A 13,972-nucleotide genomic window follows, 5' to 3' on the forward strand; every position below is an offset into this window, starting at 1 on the left:
TATCCGGACACCCCCTAATCCGGGACTCCCTCAGCCATCAAGATTTCTCACAACCCAGTTCAGCACTCGAAGACAAAGCACATTCAGATTCGTCATCATTTTCTTCGTGATCATGTGTTGAAGGGCGACATTTCTATTGAGCATGTGAAGACTGAAGAACAGCTAGCCGATATCTTCACAAAGCCCTTGGATGAGAAGAGATTTAGCAAGTTGAGGTGTGAGCTAAATATCTTAGAGTCTTCGAATGTTCTTTGAAAAGGACACACGTCCTAACACTTATGCAAAATTGATGACTTAGATGTGCAACACATGAAGAAACGTTTTTCTTCAATCAATGAAGAATAACACTCTAAGTGTGAAGAAATTAATGAAGAATTTGATTCTCAGAACCCTACGACAATTGTACGTGGTGTCTGAAATCATCATTCTTATACGGTGGATCACGCCACCACAAAAGTTGAAAATCTTCAATTTGAGTTTTTCCTCAGTTTTGAAATTCCTCAGTTTTTCAAATTCTTCAACTTTGCAAAATCTTCACTATATGGGTTTATGTCCTCTACATCATTCAGTTATGGCTATTTCTTCAAGTTGCATTTTCTGCTAAGTGAATGTGATCGAACCCTTCCCCCTCTATGCTATACTCAACCCAATCTATTCACAAATTCTTCATGCGCGTTATATTTGAAACTCGTTCAAAATCTTCACTGTGTCCTATCAGCTGAAGAAATTGCGAACGGAACTTTAAAACTAATCTTATCCAAATTTTCGGTTTTGCCGCTCAAACTGCCGTGTATCCCACGACAGACTTATCTATTCACCCACGATCTAACACGTTCTCCACCTTCAGTACGTGGGTGACACATGTCAAGCGAATGAGAAGGGCCAGGGGCACGTTCGTCCTAAATCTTCGGGCGAACAGTTTTTCACTTTGACTATAAATACCCTTTCACCCTTCCTCACTTCCTTTACTCCGCTCGACCGCTCTCTCTCTCGCTCGAGCTTATCAAACCCTAGCGCCGCTGCTACTCCATCATCTCCGGTGAGGAAGAGCTTCACTGCCTCGACCTCTTCGCCGTCGTACTCATGCCGGCTGCGGCAATCTTCACTCCGCCGCCACCATAGCTGTCTTCCTCCGCCAAGTTAGGGCATGGAAGATCTGAACTGACGAGCTTCAAATCTACACTTCTGAGTTTGTCGTGTTCGTCATCAAGGGTAATTAAAAGTTACTTTTACTGCCCTCTTTGATTCAAATTTTTTCTACAAAATCTTCAAGGTGTTTTATTCTTCAAATCCTCACACCCAAAACACCTCACTAGTCATCTGTTCTTGATACATTTCTCTAAGCATCATTTATCTTCAAGATTCCTCAATTGTGTGGATCCTCAATCTATACAACTCTGGAACCTAAGACAAAGAACGCTTAGTGAAATTCTTCAAGACTCATCTGGTCAAATTCCTCAAACTTGTTCATTTTGAAAATCTTCTGAGAACGCATATGACCTCTTCAAATTCCTCGCAACTATACTCTGTTCACAGGTACTCATGTCCGCTGCTGAATCACTAGGTTCTCATCAACTTAACTCATTTGCAGCATTCCTCGAAGAAAAGTTGCATACTTCTTCAGAGAATTCGATTGTTCAAATTCCTCATCTGAAGAATATGGCAGATGGTAAGAAACCTCAGAAAGGAGGAAAGAAGCCTGAGGTCATGACTGCATTTGAAATTCCCGAGGACATCTATGCTGACTATTGCACACCTGATGAAGCCAAGTTTGGAAAAGAGAACAAAAATCAGCGCAAGGTGCGCATACAGAGGATTGAAAGGAGATGGGCAAGAGAATGGAGGGACTACATATATGTAACTCCAAAGTATATGAAGAAATTCGCTCTAAATCCTCCATGCCCAAGAGCTCCATTGGCACCTGGTCAAAAAGCTGATCCCACCAGCCTCAAGCGCGGTGAGGATTTTCCTGAAGAATGGGCCAAACGCCAAGCCAAGTTGGCAAGACAAGCCAAAGAAGCAGTGAGGAAATTTAATGAAGACTCTGCTGCTGCTGCTGCTGCCACAAAGGCCTCTGACAAGCCTAGAAAATCAGTGGCAAAGAAGCCTGCTCACAAGCCAAGTGCTTCATCAACTATGCCCTCACGGCCAAGTTCCTCAGCAATGCCCTCTCGGCCAGAATCTTCAAAGCCCTCACGGCCAATGCCTCACGCTGCTCCTGCTCCTCCAAAGTCCTCAGTTGCTCCGGCAAAGTCCTCAACACCTGTACATCTGGCCACATGCCAAAGGACTGCAGGCATCTCCATTGCCTCTGGTGTTTCAGCGAGTTCCTCAGCTGCACCAAATTCTTCATCAGGCCCCACTCTGCTGAAGACTAAGGCCACTGCTAGACGAGGTCCTCGGCCTAGTCCGAAGAAGAAACAAGTTGCCTTCCAAGTGCCATCTTACGATGAAGCTGATGATGATGAACTTGCAGAAATCATCAGAGATAGGCAAGAAAGGGCCGCTAGAGCCAAAGGGACAATAGTGCCACTGCTTTTGGATCCAAAGGCGATCCTCGACTACATCGATCTCTCGCACAAGGACCCAAACACTCCTATGCCTGATTTTCATTTGACTCCTGGCCAAAGTCACATGCTGACCCATTTCATCTCCGAAGAGAAATGGAAATTTGAGAAGGCCAGACAAATGAAGAAGGCTCAGTACAGGAAAGAGAAGTTCCTGAAGAACAACATTGTCAAAATGACACCTGATGAACTCCTCACGATCCAGTCTAAAATAAAAGCCCTCAGCGATGATTTCAATGCTTATTATGCTGATTGGCAAGGAGCCAAAGTCAGGTTCGTTAAACTGACTGAGAAGTTCACCAATGTTGCAGCACCATCGCAATAAGAAATTCCTCAAGCTGAAGCCTCTGCTCAGGAAACTGAAGAACAGGCCAGCACCGCTGATGATTTTCAGACTGCTGAGGAAAATGCTAGTTCCAGGGCTGATGACTCCATCCCAGCCGCTGAAGAAACTGCCAGGGCATCCACTAGTGGTGCGCCTGAAGAAAATGAAGAAGTCAGGGCAACTACATCAGTTGCGCTTGAGGAAATACAGACAGATTCCGCAGCTCCTCCTGCGCCTACCCCAACTCCTACCCTACCATCTGCATCAGATGTGAGGAAGACCAAGGCTGCAGAAAAGGCTGCAGTGAAGAAAAGGAAAGCATCATCTGCTTCAGATTCTTCAGCTCCGAAGAAAATGAAGCCTATGACCAGCTCACTTGGGAATCCCATTGATGCTGTTCCAATTTCCACCATGCCATCTAAGGACCTTGTTCCTTATGGTGAAGAATATGTAATCCCTAGCGGATCTGATGAATAAAATCATTCTACTGCTTCGTCAGAATAGATTGATGAAGAAATTGAAGTGGATGCGATCCCTTCAACACCTGTTACTTCCTCGCCAATGCCTCAGTTCACAGCTGAAGAGGCTGGCGGTGAAGAAATTGAAGATGAAGACGTGGATATTGGATGCACCACGCCTGTGATGAATGATGACTTTTGGGAGAGTCAGCATCCCAATTCTCCACACTTCACCCCACTACAGCAGATACCTCAGTCCCCCGCACCAACAGTTCAACTGAGCTCTAAAGAAACTCGTCCCACCTCGTCTATGCATGAAGAAATTCCAGCCACTAGTGCTGAAGAAATTGCGGCTGCTGATACGTTGAACATGCAGACTGCCACTGAAGAGGAACAAGAAATTCCTCAGCCTGAAGAACCGGAGATTGTGATTCCTGAGGTTGTGATGCAACTCACTAACACTCCTGTGCCCAAGCCAAAGGATCCATTCTCAAAGAAGCAAAAGTTCAAGGCTTCTGATTTCTTCAACGAGCATGTGTTCTTCACTGCCTATAATCCCTATGATTCTGCTCGCATAAGGAAGAGGCATTTCTGGACTGCTAGTCAAGCAAATTTCTATTCCTCTGTACTATTCGACAAAGACAAAGTCTTCGATCATGCACACATTCCTCACGTGGACATGGAATCTCTGCCGTGCTTCGAGCCAGTCCTCAGTGTTCTTCACAAAGCTGGATTACTGAATTTCTGCACTGACATCTGTGATTGGAATGAAGAACTCATTCTTCAATTCTATGCGACGCTGCACATCACAGGAAATTCTGAAGATGTGAACTCATGGGTGCTGGACTGGATGTCAGAAAATACTCACTACAAGGCACCAGCAACTGAATTGCTTCGTGTCCTCCCACTCAGTCCTCCCCTTGATGGTGCATGTTGCATCTACAATGAACCTGAGCTTACAAATCATTACATGCAAGTGCTGATGAAGCCTTTGAAGCCAGGGCAAGCTCCTCGAACCAAATTCCTCGTCAAGGAATTACTGTATGTGTCACGGACTATCTATCGCATTCTGATGAAGACAATGAGTCCTATCAAAGGACATGACTCAAATGATGAAGAAGTCGTTGGCATCATGAAGAATATGCTTTTCAATATCGTTCATGGCGTTCCCGTCAACTTCCATGATTTCTTCATGAGGACTCTGGCAAATATTGCTATGTCACCGTTTGAGCTGAAGCCTTATGCGCCATGGATTATGAAATTCATCAGGACAAGGTCTTCACTCAACTACAAGGATGATACTCTGAACATTGGCAGTTTCTTGCCTCCAATTGAAGTCCTCAAACGGACATTTTCATCAGCTAATGACAAAGGCAAGGCAACTGCTGTGATAGATGAAGGCATTCATCCATTGGATGGTCAATTTCGCAAGGCTGCATCCTACTCCACCAATGATGACTCTGCCACACATGACTCTGCCGCCAACACCTCTGCCAAGCAAATTCCTCAAGCCACAACACCCAGGGTGATGACTGATCCTGAGTTACTCCTCAGTCTTCATCAGAAAGTTGATCGCAATCATAAATGGGTCAAGCGTCAGTTTGGTTCCATTCTTTACAACATGACCTCAACCCACAATGCTGTAAAGAAAAACCAATACTACCTCCATGAAACCTTCAACTGTACCTGGGCTGTTCTATCTCATATCTACAGCGTCGAAGATCTGAAGAACATGGGTCTCAAGGAAGAATTTGACTGGTCTGCATGTCCAGCGAAGAAATTCAAGAAGGTCAAGGTTCCTTCCTTGGTGGCCAGCTCCTATTCTTCATCGCGCAACACTGATGAAAATGAAGACTTGGACGACACTGCGGCAGGCCCTACTACGACAACCGACCCCAGCAACACTGGCGCTCCTCCATCAACTTGATATTCTTTAGGGGCGTTAGTTCTCAGTTTCGATCCTTTTGGTCATTCGATGACAAAGGGGGAGAAATCTGAGTTAGTCTTCAAGAAGGTCTATTATATGGGCGTTTTTTTGCTAAGTTACAACTCTCGTTCTTTTGAAACTTTTATTGGATCGAGTTGTAATCTTAAACCCGATGGTGCTCTGATACTTGTGATGCACTATGCTCTGATTCTGCATGCTTTTTCCTCGTTAATATTATTTCACGCATGCTGAATCTCCTCAGGCACCATATTTCATCTTGCATTTCAAATTCTTCATATTATATGTCAAATGCATGTATGAATTACAAGATATAGGGGGAGATCTCCATGATTCAACTCTTCAAGTGTGCATTGCTTCAAAAGCAAATTCCTCTCTATGCACATCTTCAAGGGGAGTTCTTCTATATCTTGCAATCAAATTCCTCAATATCAGTACTTACACTTCATATGTTTATCCCCATTGAAAACTTAACCTATATTGTCATCAATCACCAAAAAGGGGGAGATTGTAAGTGCATCTAGTGCCCCTTAGTGATTTTGGTGTACTGAAGACTTATAGGTTAAGGGTCTAATGTATTTATGAGTGTACACAGGTCTATAAGTCTATGAGGAGTTTGATATTTACAGAGAAAGTCGACCCCTAAAAATGAATATCTTGGACTGAAGATTTTGGTATTTCTGAAGACTTTCATGAAGACTTTAAAAGTGAAGAAATTGGTGTGTCCGTGAAGACTTGATATACATGCGAGGAATATGAAGCTTGAGACTTTCGTTTTCATAGTTTTGTTTTTCTCCTTGAGTCATAGGAAACACCGTACTGTTAAAGGGGGTCGAGGAAATACTAAGGAAAAAGTTCCATGTGATGCTCAACTCAAATCCTACACCTACCAATCCCTTCGAGTGAAGCCATTGGAAATCTCATACAGTTCAGTCAATTTCTTCAGGGACAGAGACGAAGTTCTTCTAGTCGCTGAGGAATTTGCTCTGACTGAGGAGTTAGGAATTCGCCAGTGCAGATTGCCTACACAGTGAGGAACATGATAGCCCTGAGGAATTTGAGAGTCAAATTTCCGACCATTGCTGTGCTACGCGCCAGCTCTCCCAAAATATCTTATCCACATAACGGTCATATCATTGAAGGGCATTTATGTCTTATCATGTCGGGCTGTTCCCTAGGCTATAAATAGCCGCCCCCTACAACCACTAGCTGGTTGGCTGCTCTGAGAGAAACTAACACTTGTCATTTGAGAGCAACCCATCCTCCGAGGACTTTGAGCGAAAATCATCGAGTGAGGAAAATCCAAACCCAAACACCCACAAACCCAAAGTGATTGAGTATCACTGAAGAGATTGATCCTGCGTGGATCCGATGCTTGTTACCTTTGAAGATTGTGCTTCTTCCAGACGGTTAGGCGTCATGGTCTAGAGCATCCAAGAGGAATTGTGGATCGCCGAGTGCCCGAAGTCTGTGAAGGTTTGGAAGTCGCCTGAAGACTTACCACGAATGATTGGACGAGGTCTGTGTGACCTTAGTTCAAGGAGAATATGGTGAGGACTTGGTGTCCTGAGCTGCATGCTCAGTGACTAGGTGTCCGGGACTGTGTGTCCTCGAGTTTAAATACTCAGCCGCTCCAACCAGATGTACAACTAAGACAGCAGTTGGAACTGGTCTACCAAATCATTGTCTTCACCAACCTTACTGGTTCTATTTCCTCAACTCTTTCATTTCCTCATTACTGTGTTGAGTGTTTGTTCATATATGTGTTTGAAGACTTTGACTAAAGACTTTCTCAATTTCCTCAGTTCAATTCCTTCAGTCTGTTTGTCTTCATCTTGTGTTATCGTATGTTTACACTTTCTGTACTCTATGTTTGTCTTCATTTCATCATGATGACCATGTGTGTATTCTGTCATGCTTACTTCTGAGTACTTATTCTGCTCCAAGTAGTTCTTCGCTAAGGAATTTCCTCACCGGCAAATTCCTCAATGAAGAATTCATAAAAATCACCTATTCACCCCCCTCTAGTCGATATAACGCACTTTCATAGCCAGAACCATCCATACCCACACAAGAACTCCTCCCCTTGCGAGGCTGTTCTTCCTTTGTATTGTTCATCATCAGCCCCTGAGGCAATCCACACACCACACACTGGAGTAGGGTATTACACCACAATGGTGGCCTGAACCAGTATAAACCTTGCGTCCCTTGTGTTGTTCTTCGTGTAGTCTAGATCTCTTGCGAGGCGATGAGACGTGAGCCGCTAGGGGGGGTGATATCCGCGGCGCACCCTAGAGTTCGAACCTCAAGGGTCTGCCGGAACCCGAAATCCGACACAGCCCATGGAAAGCCTATTAATGGCCTGTTCGCATATAGCCTATTTACAGCCCGCTAACCCAAGGCCCGTTATGCCCTATCCGAATTAGGCCCAGTAGCGTCATCTGGGCCATCCAATATGATTCCAGCCCGTTTTCACTTCTGGCCCATGTATGGCCCATGACGTCTTTTCGGCCCATGTGAGGCCCTTTGTAACTCTTGGCCCATTAACGGCCCGTGGTGAAACTGGCCCGTAATGAACAGTGTATCACTTTACACCCATTAACGGCCCGTGGTGAAACTGGCCCGTAATGAACAGTGTGTCACTTTATACCCATCAATGGCCCGTTATTCCGTTGGGCCGTTTCCAGCCCATGTTATCTTTCGGCCTTCTCAGAGCCCATTAATTCTTGGGCTCATTTCCAGCATTCGTTTACTTACGGCCCGTTACTGTAATTTTCTACTTGTGGGCCAAATTCAGGCCGTGGTTACAGTCGGCCCGTTTGTGGTCCGTTAATTCGTCGGGCCGTTTTCATAGCGTCATCAAATACGGCCTATTAACGATGGCCAGTTATGGTCGGCCCATGAACGGACGATTCCAACACTAGCCTGTTTACGGTCATAATGCGGTCTGTTATTGGCCCATGTTTGGCCAATCGATCATACGGCCCGTATAAGGCCCATTGATGATATGACCCGTAGAAGGCCCATTGTTTCTATGGCCCGTAGAAGGCCCATTGTTTCTACGGCCCATAGAAGGCTCACTGTTTCTACGGCCTGTAGGAGGCTCAGTGTCAGTACAGTAAATATTAGCCCATGGTAATTGTGGTCTAGTTTAAAAAAATAGGTTATTGCAGCCACTAGCAAACCGCGGAAAAAGAATTGCACTGACTACAAGCAAACAAATAAAACAGGCAACAAGGAAATAAATAAGCAAGCAACTTGTGCTAGGCTATCACGGCTATTTCACATATTACATCCACTGGGCATCAAAGTTTGCCACCAGTGCAAATATAGGGAACAAAGTAGCATATAAATGCCGCAGCAAAACAAGTCCAGATCTGAAACCACTTCAGAAGAGCTCAAGAAACAATATCCTGGGTACCCATAATGCTGGCGAGATGCTTAGCAAGCTTATTAACTTTCTCTTGTTTGGCACTTAAATCCTCCAGCGCTTGCTGTTGCACAAGAAAGTACACACCTGAATTATGCTGGGATTTCCTCAGTCCTTCGGCTTCTTTCCGCAACACAGCTGACTGATTGCTTTCAGCTTGTAGCTGAAACTGAAGAAGCCGAAGTGATTCAGGCAGCAAGTTCGAAGAGCTTGTGCCAGCGGTACTGGCCAGTAACTCGAACACTACATCAACGCAGGACTGTGGGGTTTTCTCACTGTCTACAAGATCGTTTTATCACCTTTCTTGGATACAAACAGGGTTGTCTCACTATCTTGAACCTTATCTGCATTACTTTCTCTACCATTGCATAGTGGGGTGCTCTTCTCCAATATTTTGTTTGCATACTACAAGAGAAACAAGCAGACACATCACAGGTTTAGCTTGTAGTATACAAAACTCATTTTGGTAAACCGGTTCAATAGTAAGGTGGACAGGTTAACAACATGAAACAAACATATATCTATGTACTATGGTCACTGTATTGTCCATATCATTCTAGTTTATGTTGCCTAATCAAGATAGAGACACAGTTCAACTCATATATTTTTAAGACACAGCAACATAGACAGAATATAAGTGTGAGAAACTACACAACATTGGCAGCACTTGTAATGTGCATCACATGAGAACATAAATGTTTATACAACTTAAACTGAAATCAACATAGAGCAAGAAGTTAGAACAACAATCTAGTTAAAGAAATAGGTTTAAAACATACCTGTTGCGCCATTGGAGTTTCAATTGGATCCTTTAAATTTGAAAGTAGTTAGTATGAGTAAATACAGTGATGCAACAACAAAGGAGTATGGACCATAGCTACAGAATCTGACCTGAGAACAATTGCTCTTCTGCTTTAAACATGGAGTTTGGGTTAGCTATGGTGGTCTTCATGCTTTGGGCACTGCAGTAGCTTTACAAACTGCTCATGTGGGGGTACTCTGTGGTGGACATGGTGCTTTGTCAACTAGAAGTGGGTTACTATCCGCTAGGGTTGCGGTTAGATGGGTTGTAGCTGGTTCTCTGCCCAATGGTGTAAGTGTGCAATCTGGAAGAGTCTCGATTATGTGTGGTGGGGCTAGTTTGTGGGCCAGTACAACCATGGTTCTATCTGCATCGATGGGTAGCACTGTCTTTTGTGAAGAACGGGTTTTGCTCCCTTAGATACTGCCATCACCCCTCCAATTCAAATGGCTGATAAACAAGAAAAGAAATTGAACGTACAGACATTGTATGATAGACGGATGTGGTAATTCACATATATGTTGTCTAACCAAACAGGACAGCATGACACAATTTCACATATATGATGCCTAACTAAACAAGATAGCATGACACAGTTTCAGATATATGATGGATAACTTAATAGGATATAATGGCATAATTCAACATATGATGAGTACCTAAACATGATGACATGACAAAACTATATGATGTCTTTCTAAAATAGGTTGGGATGAAATAATTCACATACATGTTGTCTAAGTATACATGATGGCATGATATAATTGATATAATTGACATAATTGATTCATATACTAAGGAGCTGGCACTCGCATGTATGATCTCTAAACTAAGCAGATGGAATACAATATTGTGCATATGATGTCTAAACTAAGCAATGCAAGACACCATATGCATCATATGAGAAATATAAACATTGCAACTTAGAGAATACACCTCAGATGGGATATAGGATTGGTCATCTGTCTCTGAATCCTCCTCTGAGGAGCTCCCTGTAACCATCGAGATATATGCTTCAATGTTTTCACTCTAGATTTTTCCATAATCGGCTCAAATGGCTGATACACATGAAGAGTAGTTCAATATGCACAGATTGTCGACAAATGGAATACATAATGAAAAAAAAGATGGCATGAGATAATTCACATATATGATGCCTGGCTCCATGGCGGTGCATAATTCACATATATGATAACTGGCTGAAAAACATGGCATTGCATAATTCACATATCTGATATAGAAAGCAAACAAGAGGCATTCACACAAAGCATGTCTAATCTAAGCAGATGGCATGGCAATGCAAGACACCATATGCATGATATGAGCAATATAACCCAACCAAGTTATAGATGCACCTCGGGGGGGGGGGATACAACTAGTCATCTGTCTCTGAATCCTCCTCTGAGGAGCTATCTATAACCAACAAAAAATCTGCATCAACAGGTAGCACCGGCTGCTCAGAAGACCTTGTTTTCACTCCAGATTTTCCCATGACCGACTTAAATGGCTGATGCACAGGAAGAGTAGATGAATGTATAAACATTGTTGACAAATGGAATACATTATGGAAAAGAATGGCACGATACAATTCACATATACGATGACTGGCTAAACAGGATGGCATTGCATGATTCACGTATATGATGCCTGACTAAAGAAGATGGCATTGCATAATTCCCATATACTCCCTCCGTTCCTAAATATTTATCTTTTTAGAGATTTCAAATGGACTACCACATACGGATGTATATAGACAAATTTTAGAGTGTAGATTCACTCATTTTGTTCCGTATGTAGTCACTTGTTGAAATCTCTAAAAAGACAAATATTTAGGAATGGTGGGAGTATGGAATAGAAACCAAACAGGTGGCATTCACACAAAGCAAATCTAAACTAAGATGATGACATATAAGATGTATAATGTAAGCAATGCAAGGTGCCATATCCATGATATGACCAACATCAGCATGCCAGGTTAGAGCAAACACCTCAGGTGGTAAACAGGTGTGGTCGGCTCCTTCTGAATCCCCATCTGAGCAGTTATATTCCTTTGGAATACAATCTGGAAATGCAGGAGTGGGGCCCACTTCGCCCACCATGGAGCGGTGTCTGCATGACATTATATTCCCATGCAACGGTCTTCTCTTTTTCTCTACATGTTCAGTATGATTTTGTACAATATTTGACATGCATAATAAAAAAATAGTTAGATTTTGTAAGGCCTAAGGGGTGCATGCAAAAATCAAGACTGATGGTAGCAAATGAGTGGATGGATCCAAAACTAATGATAGAAGGTAGATTATAGCTTCAGTTTAAAAAGATAGACAATGGATCATCTATTGTTTGTTGCCCACCCAACATGAACCACATAGAAGACCCCAGATGAACCAGATAGTAGACAGATACTATTCGTTGATGGCTCGATATGAGACCCATGGGCATTTCAAAACTCAAGTTTGAACGATAAAGTAGCAGGTAATAATAACCAATGTATAACGTAAGCAAACACGAAAGACTGCGACCTCTCTTCCGGAACTATGTAGTCCTCAGGTTCATCTGCTCAGTCGATGATGGTAATGCAATTGGCATGGCTGCCGGCAATGGGGAAGATGATCTAAGGCGGCGAAAGAAAGTCTACAGGGGGGATCTCTGCTGCAGTGAACGCTTCTATCGATGGTGCATCTCAGGTGGGGTGGATGACGGCACGGCAGGAGCAGGACATAACACACAGAGTTTTCTTTGACGCCTATCTGAAAATGAAGTAAATCTGTAAGGGCTCCTTAGAATTGGTGGATTCTATAAACGCAGGGACATGAAAAACACAGGAATAGGATAAGAATGCACGTGCAAAACAGAGCATTTGGAAACATAGGATTTCAGTCAACCTGGGTGTTTGGTTCACATGAATTGGAAGAACACAGGAATGGAGAAACGTGGTCAAATTAAAGTCAAACCACGTGAAAATGAAAAAAAAATAAGAATCTTATTATGCCAGTAATGCAATTAGTTCTGTTCTTCATGCATATTAATTTGAAAAGGACGTCCAAGTGAATAAAATTCCTACGTTTTTTCTTTGAAAGAGACACCAAAGGAAAAAATCCTCCAGTTTTGCTTTGCTCCACTCCTTCTAACAGATTTGCACGAATAGTAGTTCCATAGCAAAGGATCCCTGAGGGATCGACATGAATGCAGAGTAACAAAGTGATGCAATGAGTGTACAACCTCTTTGGCATATCCTTGTGGACCTTAGCATCATTGGGTTGGAGGTGGAGGATAGTGATGATGCTGGTGTGACTGTCGGAGGCGGGGAAGAAGATCCGAGGCCTCTGGAAACGGCACCGAGGGTACTGCTCCGCTTTGATGGATGGTTCCATCGTTGGAGCAGCTCCGATGAGGTGTACGGCGACGAGGCTGAAGCAGGACAAGACAGACACCGTTAATCTGAAGTGGGACCCTAATATCATCTGCAATAGATGATGTAAAATACATCACCAAAAAGTGCTAGATGTAAAATGCATCAGCCGCGCCATGGCCGCTCCGACAGATGCTGTAAGTACTGTTCACTCTGAACTTAACTGAAGAAAATGAACTTTATAGTCGAAACTGAATTTTACTGTCAAAACTGATTGAACTAGTAGCAGAGCATTGCAATAGATGTTTAGGGCGTTCGAGCACTAGTAGCAGAAAAACAGTGATCTAAATCAGCAGACGCTCGAGCAGGGAACACACTAGCAGAGAGCAAGTCATGCAGTAGCACCGCGAGCGAGTGCTAAAGCAGCAACTCCTGTAGCTGCCGGAGGTCGTGCAACAGCAGCAGCAGCACAAGCGAGAGCAAGAGCAGAGCAGCAGCACGAACGAAAGCAAGAGCAGTGCGGCAGCATGACCGGCAGCAAGAACAGAGCCACAGCGCGAGCGAGAGCCGGAGCAACTGCAGCTAGTGCCGTTGTGGAAGTCGCTGCCGAGGAAGCAACGGCATGGGGGAGAGATGCCGTGGATGATGTGGCCGGCGACGACACTGTTAATGGAGACCCGCCATGTCTGCTCGGTATCGAGCATCGGCAGCCCTGTGAGATCGAATAAAATATAAAATGCAGCGGTGAGTGCAGAACCTCCTTGGTGGCGCCGAGTTGGCCTCGGCTTCATCGAAGGAATTGGTGAGGGTGTTGCGGTTCTGGTGGGGCAGGTCAAGACGGTGCTGTGGGGATTGAGGTGGCGTGACAGATGAGGCGAACGTCGGGGCAGCTCCTTGGAGGTGGAGGACGGGGCGGCTGATCCGGCAGGACGACGAGACCGACAATGGATCCTCATCCGGTGTGGAGGATGAGGGACGACGAGCTATTGCGTTGGACGACGTAGTCGGGGAAGAGTCTCCGGCTGGGCGGCGGTCGGGAGGCCGACGGAGGAGCGTGGGGTTTCGCGGGTTTTGGCGGCCTCGGTGTACGAAT

Source organism: Triticum dicoccoides, chromosome 2B (genome assembly GCF_002162155.2).
Source record: "Triticum dicoccoides isolate Atlit2015 ecotype Zavitan chromosome 2B, WEW_v2.0, whole genome shotgun sequence".
In the NCBI taxonomy this organism is placed as follows: domain Eukaryota; kingdom Viridiplantae; phylum Streptophyta; class Magnoliopsida; order Poales; family Poaceae; genus Triticum; species Triticum dicoccoides.